The sequence below is a fragment of the Natrix helvetica genome, assembly GCF_964273705.1.
Source record: "Natrix helvetica genome assembly, chromosome: 1".
Classification (NCBI taxonomy): domain Eukaryota; kingdom Metazoa; phylum Chordata; class Lepidosauria; order Squamata; family Natricidae; genus Natrix; species Natrix helvetica.
The window spans coordinates 44,935,483-44,953,344 of NC_138548.1; positions in this window are offsets into that span (position 1 = coordinate 44,935,483).

A 17,862-nucleotide genomic window follows, 5' to 3' on the forward strand; every position below is an offset into this window, starting at 1 on the left:
TCATTTCCAAAGAACTGAAACCTCATGATCAAGGATTTTGGTCATGACTCAATCAATATTTAGAAGTTGTAGCTGGTGCAAAATGAAGCAGCAAAGTAATTGTCTAGTGCAGTGATGGCGAACCTATGGAACGGCTTTATATGCGCACTGGGGGATCGCGCGTTGCATTATAGGTGCGGCATGCCCGCACACGACCCCCTCCACGCTCCCCCCACTTGTGGCACGCGAGCCAAAATGTTCACCATCACTGGTCTAGTGCAAGTTACAGGGATCATAAGATGCCTATTAAGAGGTGGCTCTGCTGGTTGCCAGTTGCTTACCATGTACAATTTTATGGCTTGATATTCAGCTTTAAAACCCTAACCCTAAAAAGCCTTCTCTTATATTAACTACAGCACAGGTGTCAAACTTGCAGCATCACGTTGTCATCATATGACATTTGGCAATGGTTTTTCCCTTTGCAGAGCTGGGGTGGGTGTGGCCTATGCATGACACATCCAGGCTGTGGGCCGCCAGTTTGACACCCCTGGACTACAGGATATATAATGCATTTCCTCCGGAGTTGTCCACACCAGAGGTGGTATTCAGCCAGTTCTGACAGGTTCTGGACAACCAGTAGTGGAAATTATGGGTAGTTCGGAGAACCGGCAAATAGGCTGGCCCCACCCCTGTTGCCTCCCAGCCTCCCAGCGGATCTTCTTTTGTCCTGAACAGGAGAACGGAGCTGGAAAACAGGTTAATGGGGTGGGGATGGAATGGGGATTTTGCAGTATCCATCCCCTGCCACGCACACAAAGTCACACCTACAGAACCAGTAGTAAAAAAGATTGAATCTCACCATTGGTCCACACCATCTTAATTTTTTAAAGCAATAGCTGTAGAGATATATCTCTTTTTACCAAGCTGTCAATAGTTACTTGACTGTAGTAATAAAAGAATATCTAGTTTTAATGACAGGTTAAGTGGATTATTAGATATAAATTAATAAAGTAATCTAGGGCATCAGCTTTCTCAGCAGTTCCCACCAATATTAATTGTTGCATGTCTTGTTTTCCATTCAGCTAGAGGAAGTTCAAATGCTTTAACATCCATTTGTTTAATGTGGTAATCAATTCATGTAGATTACACGCCAGGTTTATGCTTTTTTTTTTACTTAGGAGTGAAAAAGAATATAAACTTAAACAAACCACCATTCCATTTATGCCCAAAAGCAGAACTTTAAACTGTGAATTTAATATATTTGCCATAATAAATGCAGAAAATATGTTGAACTTGAGAACTTCACTTTTGAGGTGGGGGGGAATCTCAGATCAGATGTATTTTATATGCCATAATTATTTCAAGGGGATAATTTCTTTAGAACACGACAGTGTAGCAGTGCCTAAGTAACATCAGAAGTGGGGTCTTCACAGTAAGGAGACCTGAACTGGCAAATCTCTATATACCTTTGATCCATCCTTATCTTTTTAATAGCACACTGAAATATTGTATCTCGATTTATGGGAATTCTTTCCTGTTCACGACTTATAAAGTATTAATAGCTGGTGCAAGCTGGAAAATAATACACCATTCCTAACTCTATTAGGACATGAAATCTGGTTTTAGTTAAAATAAGATTCCCTTTAGCAATGGCCAATATACAGTACCTATTATGAGTGCATAAAAAACCCAGACCTTTTCTTATCTAACATACAGCAACATTAAGATTACTGCCTGAGGCTCAGCAAACTTCAAACTTAGAAAGTAAGATTGAGAGAGAGTGAAGGGGTGCAGGCAATCATTGGAAAGTAATTACTGGTAACCTGAGCAGTCACTTTCAAGTAGATTTCATCTAATAAGGGCTATACACAAATGTGATTTTATGTTGATAGACTGACGTATGACAGGCACGCAACAGTACAGAGGCATGAGACAAAGCTAGGCTATGCTGTTGTACATTCATTGCCGAAAGTTCCTTGGTCTATAAGCTCTAGTGTCATTTGTTGCTGTGCCAGTGAACAGGTTTTGGTATCTGCCACACAATGGCTAAATCATACCAAAATTGTTTCAGAGTCAAATTGCAAGCCGAGAGAAGGATTCTAGCCCTTGTGAAACCAAATCATATTCCCGAAGTGCCAAAATATACAGCCTGCATTCACATCAAAGCAAGCCCCACTGTATTCATTGGTATTTGAGTATATAGATTTGCATCTTAAAACTAATTTTTACCGTATGCTTTGGACATATCCTAAAAAGATTTAGTACTCTTGACCCAATGGTTGGAGTTGATGCTTTTCTCAATAAAAAGCACACAAACAATGAGCCATCCCATAATGCTTTGCCATAATCTGCATTGCAGTTTCTCAAACGTTTCATTCCCATTTGAAATAAGTCTCTGTTTTTCTCCTTATTTCTTTCATGCTTCTCTCGGGGATGTCTTTAAGCTCTCTTTACTGCTGGAGTTGCAGGAGTATGCTACAGCTGGTATTGCTATTTTCATCTGCACAACTTGCCATCGCTCTAAAACCTGCCTGGCAGGCCAAGGTCCCAAATCTAAAATGACCCACTGAGGGAAGTCCCCTTGTGCCTGTCAACTCACCGGCTTTGTTAATGTTGCAGAATAACAAAGTTGGAAGGGACCTTGGAGATCCCTGCTCAAGAAGGAAACGCTATTACCATATTGGACAAATGGTTGTCCAATCTCTTCTTAAAAACTTCCAGTGCTGGAGAATCCACAACTTCTGGAGCTAAGTTGTTCCACTGATGTTGTTCTCACCTTCAGGAAATTTCTGCCTTACTTCTAGGTTGCTTCTCTCCCTGATTAATTTCCATCCATTGCTTCATGTCCTGCCTTCAGCTGCTTTGGAGGTTAGGTTGATCCCATCTTCTTTATGGCAATCCCTTAGATATTGGAATACTGCTATCCACATCCACATAATTGCGTGTGATTTTGCAAGACAAGTATAAATGGGGTGGAGTTTCATTATTTGCTGTTCTTTGCCATCCTCTGTCTATGCCCATGGGCACCAGTGTTGAAGATGAAGCATGCATCATGGCTCAAATGCAAACGTCATGCCTCGTATATTTGCGGGTGACATCATGGCACAATTACAAAAGGACTTAACTTTGTTACAACATGCATTTTGTCACTCCCCCCGCCCCCACCTTCACTATAGATTACTGTCTAGGCCCTCATGATATAACTGAAATGGAAGGACCACTACAGAGATTTTGGTGCAGTGAAAAATAGGTCAATCAAACACATATACACACCTTGCCCACCCTGGAGGTAAATAATTATAAGTACATCATATCTCCTTCATTAAACTGAATGAAAGTAAAATTAAAAATATGATTTTTTTTTCTGCAGCACACGAATGAGCATTTCCCTGATGGGAGAGAAAACCTTCTTTAGCAGAATAGCAGGATCTTGTATTATCGGTTCGTCGTACAGTCAGACAGAGGTTCGGACTGGATTTGGCATTCTTATCTACCCCTTGAGTCCTTTCCAAGGACCTGAGATAGGCAGCATTTGGTGTTTGACGGTACTAAATGCACGTACTGTTTCACCTGAAAAATCTAAAATGTGATCTGTTTCTACCTTTCAGCAGAATGCTTCACAATGCACTGAAAAATGTTAGGTTTTTTTGGACATCTTTAAGATCTGTTACACCTCCACTTTGCAGGACTGTTAAGAAAAATCTGAAGCCTTGTCAATTATCTTTGGCATTCTCTTGAACTCTATTACTATTGTCTTTATAAGGCAGAGAGAATTGTGTTTTGATTTTTGTTGCATTGTTTTTTCTAAACAAAAGAAAGCAGAAAGAGAGAGAGAGAGAAAGAAAAGAAAGAAGGAGAGGGATAGAGTTTGGGGCAAATCTTGCTTCACTGTATTTCTAACCAAGACTCTGTAGATTCTGTAGCAGTTAAACCTATACCCAGGCAACTACCCTATAGAATTATAAGGTCAAAAAGAACTTTATTTGTGTTGACTGCATGAAGATGTCTGTCTGTCTGCCTCTGTGTGTGTGTGTGTGTGTGTTACTGTCTCTGTCTGTCTGTCTGTCTGTCTGTGTGTGTGTGTGTGTGTGTGCTGAAGAGAAGAATTTAAAAAATGGTCTACACATACTTGTGAATTTGTTCTTACTAAAACAAAACCTCAGCACATTGGTTTACCTGCTGTCCTTGCATTTGCCTAAGCCTGAGCATTCCATAAAACGCAGGACAAGTGTTCAGGCACAGGCCAGTTTCTGCCCATTACTGTCATTTTGGAGGTAAGTCAGAGCTGCCAGTATGGTAGCAGCTTGATTAAAGTTTGGGGCCTTAATAGATCATTTAAAAAACCCCAAATTATCCCCACTCCCCTGTCGATCCACCTGGACCCCTGCCCTAGGTGCATGGCAGTTTTCAACCAGCACCAGAGCAGCCACGTCTGGGCCCGAGGTTCCTGCTTATTCCCCCAGGATGCCTTGTTGCAGGGCTAGACCAACATTCTCAGCTGCATTTAATCTGCTCTGAGACAAGCTGGCTATGAGAAAATGCACAAGGGGGTGGGGGGAGAGGCACATAAGCAAAAGACACCGAAAAAAAGTTGGACAGTTGGCCTGCTTTGTTCACTTGGTAAACTGGAGGGAGGCCAGCAACAGCGGAGCTCCCTTGGCAATACAAGTCTGTTCCAATTAATCGTGTTTAACCATTCTAATCACACTTTAGCACATTAATCCTATTTTCAATCCAAAACACATCTGAAAGAGCGGCATGTGGGCCTTTTTATAGCAACCGCAAATCAGATGTAATGGAGAGACAGAGGGCCCTAGTTTACTCTGCACTTTCACTGAACTTAGACTTAATAAAATATGTGACTGAGTTGTGGTTGGATTTACTGCATGATGTTGATGCTTCCACATATAAATAGATCTCCTAAGTAACTTAAAAACCTGTCAGAAAAAGCAGTGAAAATTTGATTATAAGGTATTCGGCGCACAGATTGTGTAATAATGATTGATTGCTCATCAATCTGGGTAGGGAAAAAGACTACAGAACCAATGCAATTTTGATTTTTTTTTAGAAGTTCAGTAACGGAACTGTCCTCTATCATTTAGTAACCTCACAGAGTCAGGTAAAATTAAAAGTTTCTGACAATACCAAATTATGGCCATCTTCAATATTTATTTCTTTGTTTATTAAGCTTGTTTCAATCCACCTATTCAACCATTCAGGGCGGCTTATAGATTCACTGGATTGGATCCAGACATTTTCTGTTTGTTAAAAGGTCTCCTATCCCACAGGAGGAATAGCAGAAGCCATCGGGTTGAAAAAATTCTGCCACAGATTTCTGCTGGAAACAAATTGTATTGTTTTGTTTCCCTGGACTTCGCAAAGAAGTGAAAGTAGCGGCTTAGTGGCTAACAAATCTGCCTAATATGTAACACAGCCCAGGTTCAAATCGCAGTAAGGGTATGGCTAGCTGATGAGAGCTAAATAGCTTGAAATAGATCTATACTAGTCTCCCTTTATTTATTTATCAGCACAAATACAACATGTATGTATGTATGTATGTATGTATGTATGTATGTATGTATGTATGTATGTATGTATTTAAAACCCCACTAACATTTAATTGTTCACCATCAAAAATCTGTCTTTCCCCAACTTTGCATCTTTAAAAGCGCATTTTGTACCAAACATTGTGTGAAAACTAGTAAGTAGTCATATTTTAAAATGTACCTCATATGGAGAGAAGGAGAATTTGCAGTTGAATAGACTTTTCAGTTTTTTACTCCTTCCTAGAATAAACCAAGTTAGATTATTTGGGGGCCTCCTGTACTGCATCTCATGTGGTTTCGGAAGGTCCTGAAGCAGTTTTTTTGTTTGGTGGGAAGAATTAAGAATTTAAAAATTGTCTTCCTACATTCCTAAAGTAAATTATCTTCTGAACAGAAATGTTTATGTACAGTATGCTACAGATTCAAGCCACTAAAAAAACAAATGAAGGTGATAGCATTAAAGCTGTTTTAATAACATGTTAAAAAGGAATATTATTATGCCAACTTATTAACAGTCTCAAAATCCTGGTGTCTGTGAAAGTCATTATTTTTTATGCTGAAAAATAAAACTGGGCCACAAGGGGATCCAGAATACAGTAGCTGCTTTTCCACTGTTTTGCTTTTGCTTTTACATTTTATCAGGGGCAAAACCTCTTTTCTTTCTCTTAGTCATTTGGCACTGAATCTTTTTCTCCTTTACTGTGGAGATACTACTCTCCTTTTTTCGGTGGTGGGCCGGGTGGCCGAATCAGGATGGTCAGCAAACAGAGAACTTAAAAGCCACTATGACAGTTGTAATTCAGGTTCTTTGCATTCATAGCAAAGTGTCTTCTGAGCATTCTAGAAGAATAACAAAATGGCTATAATATAAACATGAAAAGAATATAAAGGGTCCCATCCTTATTAAAATAACTATTAAAATGCAATTGTCAAATCAAGTGTATTAAATTGAAAATATAAGTACCAGGAGGAGACAGGAGCTGACGTCGCAATGGTACAATGTACAATCTCGGAGCTCCGAGATCGCAGTCAATTTTTTTCCCCACTGGATGGCCCTTTTGGACCTAAACCACCCCGAAGAGATGGTGACAGGGAAGAGTACATCTTGCTGATCTCAGGGACATCGCAAAGTCCCTAATTGATCCAAGAGAATCTCTTCTTGCCGGTGACAAAAGCACAGCCAAAAGCTGCTGAAGTTGGGACAGCTCCGAAATGGGAGGAAAGCAGAAAGATAAAGTGTGTCCATCTGGTAAGGAAATTTTATTATTATAAAAGAGACTGCCCCCCAAAAAATCAAAAAAATTTATGGATGGAAATTTTGCAAATATTTCCCACTTTTTAAAGTGAAAGTATTGGTTTTTCTTCTTCTCTTTCTTTTTTTACCTTTGGATTAAATCTTTTTCTTTATTTTTATAATATTGGTTTGGATGGGTTTTTCCTCTTTATTTTACTCCATTTAAGAATTCTGTTTCTTTTAAGCCTGGAATGAAAGAAGATATAAAAGGAATATAAAGAGGGTAGTAATATCAGAGGGAAAAGAAGTTGCACTGCCACTTGGAGGTTGAGTCCTGGAAATATTGCTTTCTCTTTTTTCTCTGATCATTTTGACTTTTGCACTTCAAAGGCTTCAGCTTGTTTACAGAAGAGATAAGGAGAAGAGCATGGGTTATTTATACAGGTGCTCTTTGGATGCTTCTTTGGCAGCTGGAGAGAAGTGAAAACAAAACCTTGTTTTGAAACTAGAGTGGCAGTGTTTACTAGTTGGAAGAATGGCATAACTCCAAAAAGAAACCATAACATTACAACAGATTATGTTTTAAATTCAAAAATTATTAGAAACAACAGAGAGAATTGAGAAGAGATTGGAAAATATAGATTGTAGTGCAGTGAAATTCAATGGAAGAGTTGAAGATATCCAGCAAATGGAAAAAGTGGAGGTTAGAGTCCTAAAAACCCAGGGGAGAAATGAACAAAGAGGCAAGATAATTGTGGATACTGACGGTGAACTCAGTGTGGTTGGAGATGGAAACAGTAGAACATGGAAAGGGAAGATAGATGGAAAGGAGCTCTACTCCAGATTTCAAGGTATAGAAGAAGAAAAAAGAGAAGAATTGATGGATTCAAGGAGAGAAACTTTGATAAAAGCACTACTGATTTCAAAGATAAGCTGATTAAAGAAGCTGATGGAGAGTCTCGAGATTTTACAAGATATGCAAAAAGCAACAAGTTGCGAAGAGAAGTCCACACAAATTTGATGAAGGAAATAATCAGAAGATTAATTCCACAAATGGCAAAAGACATAAGATTGCACTATTACTGGAAAGACACAGGTTGAGATATGAAAACTAATAACAAAATATTAGTCACATTTAGTTAAAATTAGAGCATTATGTTAAAAATGAAGTGATAATGGATATAGTTAGATAAATAATTGATAATGATAACAATGTACACATATGTATTGGTTTGATAAGAGGAAATTTGGTATAAATTTTAAATGGTGATCATGAAAGGAAGTTTAGAAACTCTGTTATGTATGAAAGCTTATAATATTAAAAAAAGAGTAAGTTAAATTTAGTTAAACTAAGACAAAAAAATAAAATGAAATTATGATGGATATTGTTAAATAAATGATTGATAATGATAATAATGTAATATTTGTATTGACATGATAAAAGGGAAATTGGATATAAATTGTAAACAGTGATTAAAAAGAAGGTTTAGAAACTTTATTAAACATAATTAATTTTTATTTATAAACTGTTATAAAGATGTAATGTTGCTGGATGATATTGAAAATGGATAACGGAATGCCATCATGTGGTTTTGCTTTAAATTTTGGAATATTTTATATAAAGGGACGTAAAAATAATTATAGTCATATGAAGATTGAGGTATGATGATAGTAATATATATAAATATATTTGATTTAAAACATATAACTTGATATGAATTGTAGGTGATGACTGTGGAAGGGATGCACGAAAGCTCTTTGTAACCAATTGACACACTCTTTACAATTTGGAATGAAAGATATTTTTGTGTTTATTCAAAAATAATATATATATATATATATATATATATATATTAAAAAATATATAGGTACCAGGTGATACCCTCTCTCAAAGACTACTATACTTTCTGATTACATGGACATATCCATATTGTTTTCTTATCAATAATATAAAATCATTGTTGTTGGTTTTTTTTTTTTTTTTGTTCACCAATAATATAAAGTCATCATGGCTAACTGGGGAATTATGGGAGTTGAAGTTCCCAAATCTTAAAGTTGCCACGTTTGAAAAACACAGATCATATAGCCCTGGGATACCTAGTGGATCAGTGGTGGGTTGCCAATTTTGTTACTATCGGTTTGGGCGCACTCCCAGGCATGGGTGCATGTGTACGACGTTTCTGCGCATGCACAGAAGCGTCCGGGCGGGCGGGTGGGGAGCCTCCAGCCACTGCTACTACTGGTTCTGTCGATCCGGGCCGATCCACCTCTATAGTGGATTCCTGAATAAGTACCGGCTAAATTTAATCCTGTTTATTTTTTCCACGGTCAATAAGGTTGGCTAAGTAGTGCTACCCATTACGATGAAATGTACATTAACAGAAGACAAAATGATATGCTAGTCGTGTCTATTTTATAAATTAGAGCAAATTTTGAAGAAAACACAATTATGGGCCTCCCCAGTTCTACTACTGGATGTCTCCTATAATAAGCAGCTCTGTGAGCAAAGAGAAGATTGTTGGAAATTTTTTGGGAATTTAAATATTTTTTAAAAACTATGAATATCATTATGTGCAGTTTCATGAATACTTATGAACTGTGTTGAGCTAAGAGAATGGTAGGATAAGAATAGAAGGTATTTTGAATTGCTTGAATTTTTTAAGTATTGTAGGAGGATTGATCGTAATGGTTCTGCAAGACTCATAATTGGTGCATGCTGTTTCTAGATTAATAACAAAATAGGATTTTAAGATTGATTCCTTATTGTATAGGTTCTTTGAAATGTTGATAACTGCTGTAATGTTTCCCAGTCCTATCTTAGGCATGTTTATTTAAAGCAGGGCAAATATATATATGGGCTACAAGGGTCTTTAGACATTGGCCAATAGATGGCAGCAAAGAGAGACAGAAAATCCAGCTTTGCTGCCATCTAGTATCAAGCAGATATGGTAAGACTACTTGAAACTAAATTCTGGCCAATTAATGAGATTTTGAATCAACGGCAGGAATTGCAAGAATTATGTGATGCTCTCTCACCAAACTGTAGATGCCAGGGCATTTTTGAAATTAAATCCTACAAGTCAACTGACCATTAAATACTTCCCTGCAAGAATATATATAAAGCACTTTGTGTTTCCCATTCTTTGTCTCAATATCAAGTTCTGTGTAGGGGAACAAACCAGATGTCACTAGGACATCTATTAAAAGAATTTCCTACTGTTGAGTTAATTGCAGAGAGGAAAATTCACATTGAGATTTTGATGCTGAGGAATAATTCATTTCCCCCAGTTTTCCCACTTAAATAATTCTTTGTACATGGGATGATTTAGATTATGCATACGTTTAGCCTTGCGTAGAATTAACAGCTTCAAAATTCCTCTTCCAAAGAGGAGTTTTAGTTACTTCATTTTTGTATTTTTATACCACCCACTACTAAGTCCGATGGTAATTTAGAATATAATTTCCTGCTCAGACTTGTTTACACTTATTGATAGTCTGTCCCTGTGATGAACCTATGACATGCGTGCCTGAAGTGGCAAGAGGAGTCACGTCACCTGACAAGTGTGGCATCGCCTGTCCCTCTTCCGGGTTTCTGGCATGCATGCACGTGCAGCGATGAGCTGGCCTTTGTGTGCGCGGCTGTGCTGGAAACAGGAAGAGATGGTCTTCTGTTTTCCAGCGTGATTAGTATGCATGCACCGGCCAGCTGATTATTGCATGTGCATGCACGCCAGTAACTGGAAGACTAGCTGGCCGGCGCTAACTGGAAGTTCATTTTTAGGCATGTGCATGCCCCCTGGACAACTTCTCTTCCAGTTTGTGGTCCAGACAAGCGCACCCATGCACACTCCCTTTTCAGCGCTCGGTGCTGAAAAGGTTTGCCATCACTGGTCTACCCTGTCTCTTAACCTTTACAAGATGTGTAATATTTTTATTGTAAGCTGCTATGCTACACTGTGCCATTTGGTGGCACAGTGTAAAGGAACCCCACTTTCCCTGATGCCTGACCTCCTTTCTTCTCCAGCTGTGGAGTGGGAACTTGTTAGAAATTTTTACATATTTAGCTGTCCAGGAGTAAGAATGCAATTTAGCTATTTCCAGAGTTTCCTCTTTGGCACAGCTAAATAAACACTGTGTAATAAATGCTTCCAAGCTGTTCAGTGACATTGATGGATAACTCGTTAAAGGTGGAAAGAAATCTTTATCAGCTACCCACTCCACCATGAGTAAATCAGAACCTCTGATTTAATAAATTCTTATGCATTTTTAATGCCTCCAGATCAGTGTTGATGCCTGATGACTTCCTGGATTATCCCTGCAGTTCTTTTTAGCAAGCTGTTGTTGTTTTTTAAGAAAAAAAGTGGTTGTCCTTGTCTCCTTCCTAGGGTTGAGTGAGAATGGTCAGCCAAAAGTTACCTTGTTGCCTTTTTTTTTTTTGCCTAAAATGGGATTAGAACTCAGGCTAGAACGCCAGTTCCTAGCCTGATACCTTAGCCACTACAGGTAGCCCTCACTTATTGACCACAATAAAGATCAGCAATTCCATTGTTCATCAGCATAAGTGTTAAGCATGATGTCATGTGAATGCACTGACTTTATACCAAGTTCCAGCTGTGGTCATTAAGTGAATCATCACAGGTCATTAAGCCCAATGTCATTTTAATGGGACTTGTGACTGCCTGCTGGCTTCCCCATTGACTTTGCTTGACATAAGCTGGCTATGAAGGTTGCAAATAGCAATCATCGGACTATGATACCGTCATAGTTGTCTGCCAAGTGCCTGAATTGCAGTCATAGGACTGTGGGATTGTTGCCACAAAGGCAACTTTGAGGACTCGTCATAAGTCTTGTTTGGATGGTAAATGAGGACTACTTGTGCATCAAGCTGCTGTTCTTATGCATTGCTCTTAGTTAATTTGATTAATTAACCAAGGATTCCAAGAATAGACAGGACCCAAGCCTAGAGCATATGAATAGTTTTGCATTGTATCACTGGGTGACTTTAGAGGCCAATAGGCAGCAGTAAACGAAAGCCAAAGAAGAACCAGAAATTTAAAGTTTATATAGGCAAATAAAGAGGAGGAAATGGCTACTCCCCGACAAGAATTCTTATTTGTTTGAAAAGGAATGTTGGTTTGGATGCAATTGGAGGAAAAAAGTAAAATGGAGCAGGCAGCCAGGGATTCATCACAAGCTTGTTCTTTGCTTCTTTCCAAATTGGCCCTTGCTATCAGATATTTGGATGGGAAAAGGCTGGAGAGGACAGGTATTCTCAAATCATTGCCATACCTAAGCAATGATTTCAGCTGTGCCTGGCAACAAAGTGGTAATCAATGTAGCCGGTGCAGGGCATGATAAAATGAATTTGTAAATGAATGTTCATCAATCTTCCTAGTTGATATACCCTGGACCAAAGGCAGTTCCTCAAGGCTCTTTTCACAGTCCAAATGCGTACACAAAAGCATTCCTTTCTAAGTAAGTATTTCTATTTATTCCAAAGGACACAATTTTAGAAAATCTTAGTTTGTTTCTAGGGACAGTCTGAAGCTTCAAGGCGCACTATAATTACCCACCCTCCAAGAGGTGCTATTAAGGTTCTTTTCATAGTTCTCCTTCATAGAGCCATACACTGCGGCTTTAAATAGTTAGAGTATTCTAGCCTCAAATGGCTTAGGCCCAGGGTTCCTGCGAGACCACCTACTGCCACCAGTAGCCTCCCACCGTCCAGTACGATCCCACAGAGTTGGCCTCCTCAGGGTGCCGTCGGCCAAGCAGTGTCGGCTGGTGACCCCCAGGGGGAGAGCCTTCTCTGTGGGAGCGCCTTCCCTCTGGAATGAGCTGCCCCCGGAGCTCTGCATAATCCCTGACCTCCAGTCCTTCTGACGCGCCCTAAAAAGTTGGCTTTTCCAGCAAGCCGGCCTGGCCTGTTAATGTTAATGTTAATTTGTTTTAAATGTACTGTTTCTTTTTTTAAAAAAAAAATCGGTTTGGTCTTTTTGGAATTGGGTTTAATCTTTTTTTAACTTTTGTGATGTCTGTTTTTAATGTTGTACTCCGCCCTGAGTCCTTTGGAGAAGGGCGGCATATAAATCCAAATAAACCTTAAACCTTAAACCTTAAATATATGCAAATGTACACAAAAATGTCCTATTAACTTTGCTTTGAGTTGTTCCTTAACAATGTTAAATATTTAAGTTGTTCTTTCTTACTGAGAATCTTTTTCCAGGACATGGGGTTTTTTTTTTTGTTCCATATTTTACTTCCTGTAGCTTTAAAGGCAAGCAACTAAGGGAGAAGAAAAAAAAATCTTTCATTACTCTTTAGTAGCTGATACATCACAGATTTCATTTTGGCAGTTCAAAAGGAGCATAATGAAATGTAAATTGTTCAGCAAGATCAACTAAACCCATAAGTCTTTAATTTAGATCTGGAGCAGGGATGAAGCTATCAATTCATGCTAAATGAAATATGTAACGGTGCGTAATATGATAAAGTAATGTGTGGTGGGGAGGGAGTTCATTTTTTGTAACTCTTTGCTAGATTATCCTAGCATATTTATTTTCTTAGCAAACACTTAATGCAACACATTTTTTTAAAAAAGAACTGGATAGCTACATTAGGATAACCTAAATTCAATGTGGGCCTTAGCTTATCCAGCTAAGTAAGATTTTATTAAAACATCTAATTCATTGCAGTACTATTCTGGAAGAATTGCAGGATATGGTTAATGTAGTGTATCAGATGGGAATGGCTTTCACAGAGCCACCTGCATTTAATATACAGCTGTCAGAATTCTCTGCTTGCTACCACTTAACCCTGAAAGAAATATGTAACAATTTGATTGGCCCAGAAATCTCCCATGTAAAAATGCATGGAATTATATTAGACATTCATACAAGGACATGTCAAAATGCAAAGCGTAGCATAAAAGGGGGATTCATACTGCATAAGCCATTCTTTTCTTTGCATTTAAAAAAAACCACCCTAAATTATTATTATTACCTCTTCAAGGTTGGGGAAAATAACAGGTAATTGATGCTGCTCATGTTTTGGATCTGTCTTCATGGATTGAAGCCATTATGACCAATTTAAAGAGGAACAAGTAGCATACATATACATGTCTTATCCCTATGGGTAGTGTAGTTTGGTGGCTATGATGCATGTTAAGACTTTCCATGTTGTGGGGAGGAAGGTTATTGGCTGGTAATTCAACAATGTGGTTTTCTTGTGGGGATCTTTCCTGATCAGTATTGTCTTTCCTTGGGTCAGCTAGTCTGGATGGGAGCAGGCTGCTAGTAACCAGTATGTATGGAACATGTCCGGATCAAGTGCTATGCAGCTCTTCATGTTCATGACCTACTGTTGAATGTCTGCTACTGTGATGGTTCCTTTTCTGGGAGATTGCTGTGGTCTGATCTCAGAACCTGCAGCAATTTTGCATTGGTATTATGTCTCCTCTCTTTCTCTTTTATATTCTTCCAGTACTGTTCAGTTTGTACTGTTAGTGGCCCTGCTGTTACTGTTTTGTTGCATTGCAGTTGGGAACACACACACCTATTTATTTATTTATTTATTTGGAGAACAAGGCATTTATGTTCTTGGCCTCTGCTTCTCTAGTGTATCTCCTCAGCCTGGTACCCAATGCAATGAGCCTTTGTTTAGCACATGGCCTCAGATAGCATCAGGCCCTTATATTTTTCAGTAGCCGAGTCTTAAGCTTAATCTCCATAGCCTTCTATAATTCTACCACCTGATTAACCTCTTTCCAAGTTGCTTTGACCATAGCCTCATTTCCCGATGGTGGGTATGTACTGCTGTTCTTCTTGATCATGTAGCCAAGCATCTCTAGGATTAAGTATAATCTTTATTGTCATTGTATTTAAATACAACAAAATTGGTTTTCAGTGGTTGTAGCTTATACTAGTCTAATGGTTTGAGTTATGATAGTAGGGATTGTTGTAAGGGCTCATTTGGCATCTTTTGACATACTATCTGATGTTATTTCTCCACAGAGGTTTGGTAATTGGTCTTGAGGGTGACTGTAGCTAGTTTATCCATGATCTTATATATCAGTTGCTGTACTCTGTAATGGAGGGGCTGGCAGCCACTCCCTAGCCCAGGTGTTGGTTGCATATTCAGTTGTTCTGGATCTTTTTGAGTCTGGGATGTAAAATTAGTTGGTTTATTCTGAAGTTGCCAGAAAGCTTCCTATTTACTACATTGAAGCATTGGGTAACAAGCTGTTCTCAAAACTCAGCAGCACTCTTTGTGTGTGGCTGTTAATAAAAATAGGATCGCCAACATGATCACTAATGTCTGATGATGGGTATGGCACAAGAAGAAGATCTTCTTTCCATCTATAAATCCCTCATATGTATCCTCTCTCATCAGGTCTGTTGTAATAACATTCCATCAATTTCAGGTTCTCTTGTCTTATCCATGTATGGTTTGTTTTAGTGCCCCCCTATTGTCAGATTGTTTGAATTTTTAAGTTTTAGCCCTGTATTTTGCCATATTTTCCCCCCTGAAATTCTTTTGGTGGATTAATTAAGGTTGCCAGGTCTGGACTGCAAAAAATCCTTACAGCTGTTAGATGGCAGCAAAAGTAATTGAGAAAATTTTCTAGACTGCCATCTGATGATCATCCTGATCTTGCATACAGGTCTCAAACACCTGAAATTGATACATGGACTGAAAAAGAAATTACTATTAGTAACAGACTACATAGCCTAATGGACCATGGGAGAAATAACTTTCTATTTATTTAGTGATTTATTTTTGAAGCTTATATCCTGATTTTTTTTTTACCAATTGGATTCAAAACAAACATTTTACAAACAAGAGCAAAATTTGAAGTAGTCTATTTTATGAACCAGGCATTTTTATTTATGTCCTAATAATTGATTCAATAAATTATGGCTAAACAAAAACAAACGAACAGTATAATGTGTTTGAATCCATACCAGTATGGGTTTTCCATAATAGTAGGATGGCAGTCTTAAAATTTTGATATATTTGAGAGGTAAGGTCTCAAGCATTGTAACTGATGTACTCAATGAAATCAGTGAGGATTTAAAGGTGCTTATCTTTAGCTAAATTCACCTATTGTCATTATCCCCCCACTCTGCTCTAAACCCCAGATGCGAAGTCAACTAAGTCAAATAGACACATAAAGAGGATACAAGGGGATCAGGAAGGAAAGGAGAGAAGTTAATCTAACAGTAAACTGTTGAAGAATCCCACTGTTTGAAGAGACTAGGTTAATTCAAGCAGGAGATCTTTGTATTCATGGGATAATCCACATTATTCTAATGTGATTAAAGAAGTTAGAATCTTGCCCTTAAGGAGAGATATAAAGAATCTTTGTAATCCAGATTTCAGCTTCGGAAGATTCTGACCCACATTTTTCCTTGTCAATTAGAAGAGCTGGATGGATCTTCTAGGAAGCAAAGTCATGCAATTCCTTTTTGCAACAAGAAGAAACTTTTATATTCAGTTCAACGAATCTCCCATCTAAAAACACTATTTTTATGTTTATCATGTGGCAATAGAGGTGTAATTTGGATGCTGCATTTTACTTTAGTTTCATCCATCAAAATTATTTTCCTTCACTGTGTGAAAATTGCATAAACCAAAGGGTTAATTCAGTTCTTTTTTAAGGAAAGATCACATTTGGGTTTTTTTTTTAAACTTAAAAATAAAGTATTGAATAAGAAGAGGCATGATGGAAGGCTATCCAGTAAAGTCCATGTAGACAAAATGGCTAGGGAGAGGTTTTCTGCACATTTCATAATTATAGGTAATATGCAGTACAACTCAATAAAACTGAGCAAAAAGAAGCAATTCTTCATAACAGGGTAGAAAGTATTGATGATTTTAAACTTTGGAAATGACTCCTGAGAACAACATGGACTGCCAAGAAAGGAAATCAATGGATCATCAAACACATCCACCCAGAAGTCTCACCCTAGACCCAAACGAACAGGCTCAAATATCCTATTTTGGATCTATGTGAAGATCGAGTTCTCTGGGAAAGGCTCTAATGCTGGAAAGGTAGAAGGAAAGAAAAAGAAGAGGAGAGGAGAAGGAAGATAGATCGACTCAGTTACTGTGGTGAGGGGTACACTATTGGGTACACTATTAGTCCACCCCTAACCTGAAAACCAGGTTAGGGGTGGACTATCATAGAGTATAGAATAACAGAGTTAGTCCAACCCCCTGCCTAGGCAGGAAACCCTGCACCACTTCAGACAAATGGTTATCCAACATCTTCTTAAAAACTTCCAGTGTTGGAGCACTCACAACTTCTGGGGGCAAGTTGTTCTACTGATTAATTGTTCTGTCAGGAAATTTCTCCTTAGTTCTAAGTTGCTTCTCTCCTCCATTAGTTTCCACCCATTGCTTCTTGGTGCTTTGGAGAATAGTTTGACTCCCTCTTCATTGTGGCAACCCCTGAGATATTGGAACACTGCTATCATATAAATCTATATGGTAATTTGATGTCAAATAATCAGTCAATCAGTTCTTCCCCCACTACAAGCAAAACTATGCAGTTTGTATACATAAGACAATAGTGATAACCCTTAACTTGGATGACTTCAAGAAAAGCTTAATCCAGTTTATTGGAGTGTAAGTCTATATACTGTTTTTAAGTATGAGGGGAATATATTCAGTGGTGGGATACAGCCAGTTCGCACCACTTCGGAAGAACCAGTTGTTAACTTTCTGAGTAGTTTGGTGAACTGGTTGTTAGGGCAGAGAACCAGTAGTTAAATTATTTGAATCAGACCACTAGATATGTTCCTCCATTGTCAGAAGCAATATGCCTCTGAAATCCTCTGGAATGTTTGCTGGCTTCCTATAAACATTTTGATTGGCTGCTAGAGCAAGAGAATATTGGACCAAGTAGGCTTTGGGCTTAGTTCATCAGAGCTCCTTCCATCTGGCCCAACTTCACTTTCCACCAGGGCCAATTCTAGACATTTTGGCACCCTAGGCAAAGTTATATTATGCTGCCCCCTAGGCAAAAAGGCACCCTCTGATTTCTTTCTTCTCCAGTTTTTGAGTTTTAGACTCATGATTTTCAGCCCTAGATATATTTTT